The 12949-nt window shown below is 37.7% G+C and overlaps 1 long non-coding RNA gene across 1 annotated transcript in view; it reads left to right on the forward strand.

Moving 5' to 3' along the window:
* The window catches only part of LOC143856501 (uncharacterized), a 55262-nt gene extending 51911 nt beyond the window's left edge, over positions 1–3351 (forward strand). The window contains exon 2 of the long non-coding RNA XR_013238246.1: positions 3108–3351. This is a non-coding gene — a long non-coding RNA (uncharacterized LOC143856501). The remainder of the gene's footprint in view (positions 1–3107) is intronic.
* The last annotated feature ends 9598 nt before the right edge of the window (positions 3352–12949 follow it).

Consider the following 12949-nt stretch of genomic DNA (forward strand, 5'->3'; position numbering starts at 1 on the left):
CTTTACTTTCTTTATCAGGCGTTGGAAACGCAAATCTGCTCAGCTGAGCCAGAGAATGTCTGAAGCAGAACAGATAAAGCTGGTTTTGAAAAGTTTGTCTCCTCAGTACTTTCATTTTCTTCCTCCTCAGTGTTATCCAAGCTTTGACCACTTAATCAAGACGGGTACTCAGACGGGAGATGCCATAGCAAAGGGTCTGAGAGCAAAAGTTTCTACAGAGATCCGAGAAGGAAAAAGACCTATGGTCCAACCCAAAGAAATTCATGCTGTCAGTTACACCAGGCCTGTGGCCAGAGTTGTTACAGAAGCTGCCAGAGCACCCAGGAGAGGTACATTTGACAGAAAGTTTGATCCTCTTCCATATCCTATAATAATGATATTCAAGAGGCTTATGAAAGATAGGAAGATCCGGCTCCCGGATATCAAACCTCAACCCAATCCCTTACCCGCATTCTGGAAGATGGACCAATATTGTGAATATCATAGAGGTCCAGGACATTTGACTGAGAATTGTTTGGCCTTGAAGCATGCCATTCAAAATATGATTGACAAAAATGAATTGGCAGTGGAGAGACCAAACATCACTCATAACCTAGCTATGCTTAGGTGACACATCTTTCATTTTATTTTATGTGTGCTTATTATTTTATCCTCAGGAAATGCATGCTTAGGTAGACGACTCCTGAGGATTGTTCCCATTTCACATGATTTTTACCCAAACTTCTTTGGAGTTAATAATAAATGGCATAAGAGACCAAGTGCTTGCACTCGGACGAATCGGGGGTGTTCTCAGACCTTCTCCATTCGTAACCAGGCACGAACCCATATATATTTCTGGTTATCCATTGCACAGAGGATTTGATTTTAGGGTTCCATGGCATATCCATGGATGGCGACTCTGAGTTATTTTTAGATATATCTTGGTTTCGAGCCCTGGCTCCGGATCAGGATGTATCTCCGTCTTTTTATATCGCCACTCATGCTATGTTGTGAGGGTGGCATCCGTTTCGAGAGTTTCTTGGTAGAGCTCTCCTTCACATTGTGGAGATCTAGAGGATTGCAGGAGGGATCTCGCGTCCCTCAGCACCGTCCTCGGATCGGGGTCCACAGTTTCATGTGTCTAAGTTACAAAAGTTTATATTAGATCTGAATCATGTGATTGAATTAGAACCTCTGAATCTGAGAGAAGATCTGTCATTTGAAGAACAACCTATCCGTATTATGCATCATAAGGACCAAGTTCTAATGGAATGGACTATTCTATATGTGAAAGTCCAGTGGCGGAATTACTCAGAATGTGAAGCCACCTGGGAGCTGGAGGACAAAATGAGATCGAAATATCCATTCCTATTTGAAAATTCAGGTACGTGATAAGTAAATTTCGAGGATGAAATTTTTGTGAGGGTAGAATGTAAATACCCAAAATACCCCTTTTCAAATCTTCGCCCCTGTTTAAAAAGGGGCTTTTTTGTCTGTCAGAATTTGGTTTTTATTAGGGCTTCTTAAGAAAGCCTATAAATTCATCGCTTTGTGGCTAAAACAAACCCTAAACGTTTTGTTCATCCCTAAACAAAGAAATCAGAGAAGAGAAGGAGAAGAGCAAGGAGATCACGATTTCGGAGTCAAAGCCACGAATCAAGGTAAGAACTATGAACTACAAAGAACTTGGATATTTAGAAACCCTAAAACAAGGGTTTGATAAGTAAAAGAAGGGAATTGTGTCTAATATGGGTTAGAAATAAGAATCTTTGGGTTGATCTTGAACTTCTTGGATCCGATATTGTTCTTCGAGTCCAACGAACTCAAAATCAATTGTTAAGAAATCGAATTCAGAAATTAGCGACTTTGACCTAGATTTTGATTATTCTATCAGTTATCGTTCGTTTGAATTCAGGGCATGGAATCGGGTTTGGCAAATTCCTCTCGTCGATACGAATCCATCGGATCCAACCTCGTGCAATTTGGAGTCCGATTGAACCAGATATGAATTTTTGAAATCTTGAGAAAATCGGAATAAAATATGGAATTTCGTCAGAAAAACCCAGCCCGCACTTCGGACGCTCGACTTAGGGTGTTCGGGCGCCCGAAGGGGCTATTCGGGCATCCGAATGTGAAGGGATTTGAAACCCGAGAGTTGAATTTTGGAAAAAGTTTCAGAGACGCCCGAAGGGGGCGTCCGAATGGAGTGTCCGAGCGTCCGAAGATTTTGGTCAGGAATCCGAACCCACCTGAATTTGAAAATTTTGTTTTGAATTTTGAACTTCGATCCATTGGCTTTTGGGTTACTTTTTGGGGCCCTTATTTGTTACTTATGTTCTGTTCAGATGAGACTATTGAAATCTAAAAGGATTCAAGGAAGGAAAAGAACATCATTGGGGTACGTAATAACGTACTACTTTGGGTATTTTGTAAACCCTATACATTTTGAATTGATATTAACTTTAGAAACCTGTATTGATGCCTTGAACTTCTGAAATGGGCTTGGGTCTAACATACCTAATTTTGTTCTTACATATTCAATACCGTACCATTATGAATCTGAACAGTTGAAATAACGGTTATGAAATTTAGTTTTGAAAATTGAACCTTTCAATATGAACCTTGGACACTTTCTAAACACTTCTGTGGAGGCTTGGGTATTTCTGAAACCCTGCCGTATGGGGGTAGTACAATTGGCGATGTCTGAAACCCACCGTGGGGGTAGTACACTGGAACTTCTCGCCCGTTAGTGCGATAAAATGCTGGCCCTGTCAACTTGTATCTGAACTTTGAGGAACTAGTTCCAACACTGTGGACTGTCGGTGTAAGCAATAACATATCTTCTGGACCATGTTGATGATTCTGAAGTGTATTTGAATTATGAAAATCTTTGACTTGGACCAGAACTTAGATATTGAATTGCTTTATTGCACCTTTAATTCAGAATCATATTTGACATGCACTTATATCTACTTTGTGCCTATTATTTCTCTTGAGATCTCAGTATTCAGCTTTAACTCTGTTATCTGGTCCCTATTGAGCCTCGGCATGCTTAGATCTGTACTTAGAGTAGTGCTTTATTATGCACTGAGCTTTTCAGCTGACTGTGGTTATATAACATTTTTCAGGTCATGACCCTCGTGAGGTTAACGAGGAATAGGACGCTTAGCTTTGGAACTGGACTTTGGCCTAGAGAGTAGTTAGTTATTTTCTATTCATTAGGAAGTGGGAACTTTAAATAAGATGTAAAGATATTATTATATTATTTTGTTTTGACTCAGGGGAGAACTGAGCTTTGATTTGTCTGTGTTGGGTCCGTAATTATTGAGACTTTAATATTTGAGTTACGGAATGCCAGGTTTACTTCTGTTATTGCTTTTAGCCTAGTACATTTGTGGGACTTGTCTTGCAGGTGTATAGCGTTGTCATGTCCTACGCCCAGGGTGGGGGTTTGGGGCATGACAATATGGTTCCAATGTCTTTCTTTGCTCAAGAATATCCTTTTGTTATGTTCCTTCCAAATGAGCCAAGTAATGGCGTATGGTAGCGACATCCGTAGGGTGCTTCCCATGAAACCGTGATAAGCGCCGCACCAATCCAATAACACCTTCGATATGCTTCTTTGAGATACCCACATCATACTGAAGAAACGGAAAGGTGATCCAGTGTATCCTCCACTTGACGACAAAGGACACACTAGCTTGCAAAATGGCCCCCACCAAATGATGACCAAGTTTCACACGAGCAGAACTACTCAAGCCTTCCTTTCCAGTGCCAATACAAGACCCTTTGTTTCTATAATAATAAAATAATTAGGACAAACCCCATCCCTCTGTTGACCGAAACTACTCTTCATGAATCACAACCTTTAGTGGGTCCCACTTCTATTTTGTAACATACATGTAAACATATTCAAATTGCTGGCCCCATTCCAAGATTGACTGAATTCAAGATTTAATGTTTCTAACTCCGTGAAAATGGTGGGAATGATGCGATGGGTCCACACCATGTTGGGCGCATGGTGGCCCCCCACCAAATGGTCGAAACACACAGTGGACCCCTCCTTTCAGATTAAGTTTGATATGCGGGCCCCACAGGCATTGGCCGAATATCTTTGCAAATTCCAACTCGAGAATTAATGTGGTAGGCCCAACTTGTATTGGACGAAATCCCATATTAGAATAAAATTCCATGATTTTCAATAATTAAAACTCAAAGAAAACAGGTGGGCCCCACTCTTTGAACGAACTTTCTTTCCTCCATAAAAAAAAATGTGGTGTACATTTCAATCCATTAGACGCCCAAAATATTTTCCATAGGATGATCCTAACTGTTCAATTGACCGGTTACACCGCAAATATGTTGTACCCCATAAATCATGTTCATAGGGCGATCTAAACTGTTCAATTTGCAAGTCACTAATATAAATTAGCCACGCCCCCTAAATCCTTGCATTGTTCTCTAAAACCGACTCTTGGTAGACCGTATTGCATATTGATCGAAATATATATGGAACCCCGTGGAAAGCGATTTTAATTATTTGATCCAAATAAGTTCAAAACAACTTGGGGCACACTTGCTTAATCCAAATCTAATCAAAATGTTCAATGAGGGCCCACCAAACGGGTCCAAATTCTCTCTTGTTTGGATTCTTGTGAACAACCCTTCTCAACACTTGGCAGGAAAATGTGAAACGTGACGGGAATGACCAAAAAGATTGAGAAAATGTAAGAGACGGACACAAAAATGAAAAACACTGGAAAAAACAGATAAACACTAACTTCTTTATTGATTAAAGTGGAGCAAAATGGGGGTGTCTACAAGATCGTGCCAGAATCTCACATTTTCACCCCTTCCCGCTTTGAACCGGATCAATGGTAAGACTTCAGGCCGCACAGAGTTAATGGATTTCCCTGCCCTCGATCCCTTTCCTCTAGGCAGTTCTCAACTTATCCAGTCACCCCATCCGTTGCCATATTTAGTTTCCATAATATTTCTCGATAGTGCATCTTTCTCGGATTCGAAGCGACATAACCACTTACCCAAAAGTGATTTATTTCGCTTTCTAATCTTTGCAATGCCAATTCTCCCCCTTTATTTATCTGCACACCTTTCCCCATTTTAGCAAATGCTTTAATGTTTTTCCTTCCTCCGGGCCTTCCCATAGGAAGTTCCTTTGCAGCCACTCTATGCGATTGGCGACTGAAGCCGGGATTTCGAATAGGGACATGAAGTATACCTGCATGTTAGACAATGCCGCTTGATCAGAGTTATCCTTCCACCGAACAATAAGTATTTCTTCTTCCAAGATGCGAGTTTCCTCTCTACTCTTCCACCACCGGGTCCCATTGGGACTTCTTGGAGCCCCAAACCCCAACGACGGCCCAAGATAAGTGATGGGGGAGCTTCAAGGCCTTACACCCTAACGACGCAACCTGCACATCAATAGATCTGTCCTCTATGTTAATCCCAACAATTAGGCTTTTGTATAAATTGATTTTTAGTCCCTGTGGATCCCGGATCTGTAGGGTGAGCCTCTCCGTGATCTCCCCACATGCCCCGGCATGTGTGCTGCTGCTGTTGCCCATTGGTTTATTGTCTTTTTTGGTTCCTTTGCTCAGGGAGTGTTTGTACATGTTTGCATTTCTTGGGAATTTGGGATAAAGATTCAAAATTCACAGAAAAGAGATTCTCTGAGTCGCCACCTAGGTTAACGCCTACCCATGTCTGCGTTTCTGGTGAACTAGGGATAAAGATCTGAGCTTCATAAGAAAGGTAGTGACCAAAGTTACCATTTAGGTTAGGGCCTAGAACCTGTAATTAACTCTGTTTTTTTAGGTATGGTCTCGATACAAATCTGTGCAATGGATATGGTTACATTCGGGGAGGGTATTAGGCACCCCTCATGCCCGGGTAAATCCGATCTCTTGACTTGACTTGGCGGTTTTGGAAAAACTTAGCAGAATTAGTTTTAAAACCTTTATTACGATTAAGCTTATTCTCCGATTGGATTTCAAACAGAAGAGAGGGTGAAGCTAGTAAGGAAAGTAGGTCTTTTTTATTTATTGAATAAAGAAAAAGTAAACGATTTTCTTTAGTTCAATCTTTGACAAATGGTAATGCTCACAAGATTGAGATTGCCCCTAAATCTACTTCCTAGGAATAAGCCCTCTGGAACAAGTCAAATGAGCACCTAGAAGCGGAGGCGATCTTAAGCTAGTTGATTAATGATGGCTAAGAGTAAGAACTTGAGAAAATCTTTACGAAGGATGAAAAGCTTTTAATGAAGAGAATTTCTTTAATCTAGTGTATTTATAAACAACAATAATAAATAATTGTGATAGACATTATTTCAGATGCAGGACATCGGAGAGGGGGGGGTCGAAGCCCATATTTCCTCGTATCACTGATGAATACTGAGAAGAATTGTCTATGGTTAATCAGATTGCTTGTTATATATAAATAACATGAATTAATAAAATAGCCTTCGTTTGAAAAATAGGGAGAAGGAGGGGATTTCTGTTAAGGGTTTGCGTCAAAGGATCCCCAAACCTTATAGCCACCCACTTCTGAGTATTGTAATTGAAATATAGAAAGCTGGTTAACATACCTAGCAAGCAAGTGGTGTTGCTCTCAGAATTTCGACGGAGTGCCAGCATCCTAGAGCTCACAGTAGTTAGTGTCACTTTGAGTCCTCAGAATTTTGGGAGAGTGCCGACGTCCAGGGTTTGTAAGGAATTTTGGGAGAAACTGAATAGTCGGTATGGCGAGATACTAGTTTCTAGGGAAATTTTAGAAGCTTTTCTAATATTTCTCTCTCTCGTTTCAAAAGGAAACTAGAAATTTTGAAGGAACCTAATTTATGGGGAAACAAAGGATGGAATTCAAAATCTAGATGATCTTGATCTGAAAATTAAAAACCAAATGATTCTGATATAGTTATGATCTCTAATTTTGATATGGTTTTCAACTCTATATAGAGAAAAAAAAATTGAAATCGTAGGTTTCGATTTGAAATCACAACCTGCGATTTACCTTTGACACAATGCCAGCTCGGAAGGAAAATCGCCGGTTGGGATTCGAAATAGCAACCTGCGATTTAGAAGTGGAAATTGCAAGTTACGATTTCCAAATCCCAAATTGCGATTCTGTCAAAATCACAGAGGGTTTTTTTCTTTAAAAAAGTGATTTTTTATTCCTAGAATTGATTCTTGGGTCCCGAGAGTGATTCTTAGTTCCCGAGAAGCTGTTTTTTGCTTTGAGAGTTAGTTTCTAGTTCAGTACCGTGTAAAAATGGGCTTTTTGGTGGTGTTGTAAAAGGCGGGTGTCTTGCGAAGACGGGCTTCGGTTTAACTTCGAAACAAATTCATTTTAAGGAAATATTTTCATTCTGAAAACTAGAGAGAGATCGAGAGAAAGACCAGAGAAGCTCTGGGACTCATCATAGGAAACGTCCTCACGACAACCTATCATTAGCAGGTGTAGACATCCCCATTTTGCTACCCTTTAAAAAGTAAAATATTCGGTAGTTTGTCATGTCTTGAGTCCATATTCCGCAATAGATTAGGCATCCATACATTCTATGGTAGATTTCATCTCATTTTAGGTGTTTGGAAGTTGATTCGCAATCCTAAAGGTTTCTAGGGTGTTCCAATGGTATCTAGAAGATGAAAGTTCAAGTTTCCAAGCAAGTGAACAAACCAGCTATTTTTAGAATTTTCAGGGTTTTCCTCATTTTTGCCTATTTTTGCACTATAGGGGTATTTTGGTCATTCCCGATGTGTCCCGTTTGACCCCCGAGTTGTGTCTGAGAAATCTTGAGAGATTCCGTGAATTTTGAAAAAGCTGCTATTTTTAAAATCTCTCAAGATTTTTCCCATTTTGTGTAACTTGGGGTTGTGTTGGTCATTTATGGTGTGCCTAAAGATTATCTCTAAGGTATGACTGAAGAATCCTCGAAAATTTCAAGTATTTTAAGGAGCCTGCTATTTTTAGAAACTTATAGGGCATCCATATTTTCATCATCTTGTAGATATTTCGACCATTTCCTATATATCCAAAATCATCTTGAGGGTATGGCTGAGAAATCATGAGTAATTTCATGAGTTTTGGAAGACCTGCTAAATTTAGATTTCTCAAGGTTTCCCTTATTCTTCCACTCCAGAGGTATTTTGGTCTTTTCCTGTGTATTTCATTTGATCCTTCGACCGTGTCTGAAAAATCCCAGGTCGTTTCTTGAATTTTGAAAAACCTGCTATTTTTGGAATTTCTCAGGGTTTTCCCTAGTTTCACCAAATTTTGTTCCTCAGGGGTAATTTGGTCATTTCCAATATGTTTCATTTGACCTCTAGGGCGTGTCTAAGAAATCTTAGATCATTTCATGAATTTTGGAAAGCCTGATAAATTTAGAGTTTCTCAGGGGTTTCGCTTGACATGGAAATTTTATGTGTCAAGGGCATTTTGGGTATTTTCAGGGTTACCAAATGATCCTATTTGATATTGCCCACCAAAAGGACCTGATTTTAAAAGTTTCTATTTTTGAAGTTTGACCACAAAAAGACTTTCCATTTTTAACTTTCCCCTTTAAGGGGTGAACCAATTTGAGGGTATTTTGGTCGCATTTGGATGTGTAATGGTCGAATAGGGGTATTTTGGTCCGAAAAATTATTTTTTCTAAAGGAGATGGTTCGACCATATGTCGATGGTGCACCATAATGTCATATGGGTTGGGTTCATCAATAAAAATTTTAAATTTAAAGGATTTTATTGAATTTTCATTGAAAAAACCCAAAATACATGTCATAAGGCCCACTGTGCTAAAGCCCACAAGGTGGGGGTCCATGTGGACCCACCCATGTGGGTTGGCCACATAACTGGGCGCCCCACATGAGGAGGCCACATGCAAAAAAGTCCAACATGAGATGAGGTGGTTGGTGACATCATATTTGTTTTGAAAAACTAATAAAGAAAGGAAGAGTTATAATTAGAAAGGGCTTGTATGACCAGGTCACTAAAACGATAATAACTTTTTACCTTCTAGTCCAGAAAATTTACTATTATACTTGTTTCGAACGTCCTGAAAAGATCTACAACTTTTCAGTTTATGACTTTTTCTGAACTAACCTCTAAATAGGTCAAAAATGAGCTCAAATATCAGACAACCCTTTTTAGACGAAAATCATTTATAGTTTCCTATGTAAGAAGGCTTCTAGATTGATCTTCAAGGATCTCCATTGTGTAATTTAGCATTGCTTAGCTTACAAGAAACAAGGTTTAGAAATAAGTTCAATATGGAAATCAAAGAATGAGAAAGTCAAAGCACAAATTGGAAACAAGCCAAAGGGAAGAGTGCTCACAATGGAAATTTCCAAAATCATTCAACCAAAGTCTTTTACCTATAAAATCAAACCTTCCCGAAGCAATTCTTTCTCTTGGAAATTCGTCCAACCCTAGGAGGTAAGGCTGGAAAATTTGTCCCTCTCTCTCTCTCTCTCTCTCTCTCTCTCTCCCCTTGGAATTCATTCCATCCTTTTTGTGCTTTGGTGCTCATCTCTTCCACTTGGTTCTACACAAAGTACTTTCACATATTCCACATATTCAACATATTGGAGGCTAGATTATTATTCTTTGGGGTTTTCTTTTACGATTAAAATGGTAAGTCAAAGTGTATATCTAAGGATCACTTACCCTAGAGACAAAGAGAGCTAGCAAGGTTGGTTTTCTAAACCCTCTTTCATGTAGTTTAAACTAGAAGTAGGCTAGGAGTATAATTAGGATTTTCCTTGAAAAGTTATCAAAACGAAAGTGTTTACATGTGAAATTTTGAGGAGATGAGATCAGGTTTAAGTTATTTTATAATCTGAATTTTTTTTTGAAAAATCTATTTTTTTAATATTAAAATCTGATTGTTGAAAATAAAATGGTTTAAACCCACTTTACAAAGCAACTATAATAAGCCCTTAAAATTTCTTGAATTGTTTAATTCCTGAGTCTTTTGTGTATTAAAAGTATAGAAATATGGAATTTTCAGGAATTTTGATTTCGTTTTGACCGCGTTTTGACCTTTTGAACTTCACCCTTAAAGGGGTAAAATTCCAAAGATCGAATTTAAAAAGGCATCAAAACAGATCCAAAATCAATGAAAATTTAAACATAACAGAATTTTAGGGTTTTGAAGCAATAAATTTTTTTGCAGAAACTTGGACTTTAATTAAGGGGTTTAAAAAATTGTTTAATTTTAGGGGTATTTTTGTAAAAACGCAAATTTTGAAACGTATATAGGGTTTACAGAAGTAAAATTTGGAGGAGATGTAACTAAACCCTGATCTGATCTCGAGTGAATTTTTTAAGATTTTTTGTTACTGTTAGATATGTCTTATCATTTTTATGCCAAATCAAGCATGCTATATGAAATCTAAAAAAAATTGCAAATTGAAATAAAAAATTCTAGACATATTTTATTAAAATTTACTGCTGGAATGACATGTTCTCACAAAGTTTATAATAATTTGGACTAATTTTACTATTTGTTTCGTTGTAATTTCATAATCTGGACAGATATCTTTAAAATCACAAATTGATAGTAAATCATCTTTAAAATCCGTGAAACATTTACAATAATCTTCTCTGGTAAAGAGAAAGCTACTGTAAAACTTTCAGCTTATTTTGATTAGATTTGCTATATGTTTGTGTGTACATTTATAATCTGAACAGATATCTTCAACATTAGAAAACTGATAGCAAGACACATTTAAAATCAATGAAAATTTTACAGTAATCTTCTATGGTAAAGAGAAACCTACTGTAAACATTTCAGCTTCTTTAGATTAGATTTGCTATAAGTTGATGTGTAAATCTATAATCTGAACTGAAATTTTTTAAAATCCTTAAGAAAATCGAAATAAATTCAAATTGTTATAAAACTTTTCAGTGAATTCTAGTGCTACATCATGTATTCAATCTTTAAACTATTAAAACAGAAACCTTAGGAATCATTGATTTTCTTTGTAAATTTGCAATACTATGATAGTTTAACCGCCAAGATCGCATTCATAATCGTATATTAATTGTGATCAATCCTTGATAATTTGAGCATGTAACTTATAGTACGTTATTGGCTCCAAGGTCTATTGTCTAAGGAAATCTTGAGAAACATGCCAGGCAATAACATACTATAACTTACGTGCTAAATTATGCAAGGGTGGAAAGCATGATTTCCTTCCATGGATGCAATTCAAGGTTGAAACTTGCCAGTATTAAAGCCATTGGTATTCCGTAGGTTTTAGGATTCGAAAACCTTTAAAGAACTAAAAAATCATTAATTTCAGATAACTGAATTAATTTAATCCGTGTCTTTGGAACTGTTGGATTGCGGTCTCCCATCGTAAGAACCTTTAGGGCCCTTAGGAACACTTACGTCACGTTTAGGTTTTAGGGTGTCCTAGAGTTAGGAGTTCACCCTCATCATGATCGATTGCTATTATTAGTAATCGAGTCATAGGTCTAGCTACACTAGTTAACCCATTTCTCTATAGGACAAGCCTAGTTAACCTAGGATATAGGTTCACCTGCATTAGTTTAGGGAATGTCTTTCACTTAGTTATGACCATAGAGCATCTTAGATGAAGTCCTAGGATAATAAAATCCACTCAACTTGAATTAAATGAATTCTCTTAAACTATTGAAACAGTTGGTCCAATTTAGATCGGTGTCCTAGATGTTTAGGCATATAGCTTTGTTTGGGCACTGAACTACGATCGACTCTGATTCCAGTGAGGCTTGGATATGTTGGCAGCTTTGGATGCTTTGAATGGCATACCAAGCACGAGTCGGCCCACCACAAATGGTGGGGTTTTATAGGTTAATTTTAATTAATTTAATTAATTAAAATATATAGGATTTTCCACAAATTAGAATTTTAGGAGAACAATCACTTAGATTGAATCCAAACAAATTAAGAAAATCAAGATATACATTAGGGATTATATTGAAATTAGATTTTAGGATGCATGTCACATAAATCGCACATTAAGATAGAGTTAAATGAGCCATTTAAAAGAAATTAAAGAGAATTAACTTTTGAAATTGAAGACCGGATTATAGGGTAAGAATGGTGCATGTAGTGGTAATTGCCCATACCTTTCATTCTCGTAATTAGGTAATGAATCTAGATTTCGGTCACTTATGGGTCATAGATCTCTCATCTAGGTGGCAACTCTGTCATTCTCTTTTGCACGAAATTCAGATTGCTTTAGTGTAAGCCCAATGGTTCCCACCTTGGCATTCTTATCTTCTTTTGATGATTCCAAACTCAAGTGATTTTATATCACTAATGTGTTTGATTGTCTTAGTTGTAGATCGTGATAGTTTAACATCAAGGTTGCTCGGATCAAGTCCAAGAAGCGCTCTTATTGGACCATATTCGGAAGGCCAAAGTCCTTAGAGATCCAAGAAGCAAGAAGACTCGAAGCAATGCAAAGTGAAGATCATATCTTTGAAGTCTTATTAGTTTGTAAAGATCCAATCCTAGTTTAGATTTTGAGAAGCATAAATGAAGTAATAACACACCCCTAAATGTCTAAGTGATTGTCCTTGTGGTGTTCCAAGACTTTGGAACCCTCATAACAATCCCAACTAGGTACAAATTGAAAGTCCATGAAGCCCAAAACAAATCAGCATTTTATATTTGAAAACCTGCTGGAAATAGGCTTCTCGGAACTCCGAGAGAATTCTCAGAGCTCCGAGAAATGGTCTAGGGAATAAATTTCAAATCTCTGTTTGTATTCCCAGAACTCCGAGAGAAATTCTCGGAACTCCGAGAACACTATGTCGGGAAAAAATTATATCTGTTGGGGTTTTTCACAGAATTACAACTATGCCCTCAAACGGTCATATTTGGGTTTTTTCTATATATATTTAAGATAAAAACTTCACCATTATCAATTCTAACACTCTAAACCATCTTGGAACA

Source organism: Tasmannia lanceolata, unplaced genomic scaffold (genome assembly GCF_043159265.1).
Source record: "Tasmannia lanceolata isolate RefF3 unplaced genomic scaffold, GAP_Taslan_0.1 ptg000023l, whole genome shotgun sequence".
Lineage (NCBI taxonomy): Eukaryota > Viridiplantae > Streptophyta > Magnoliopsida > Canellales > Winteraceae > Tasmannia > Tasmannia lanceolata.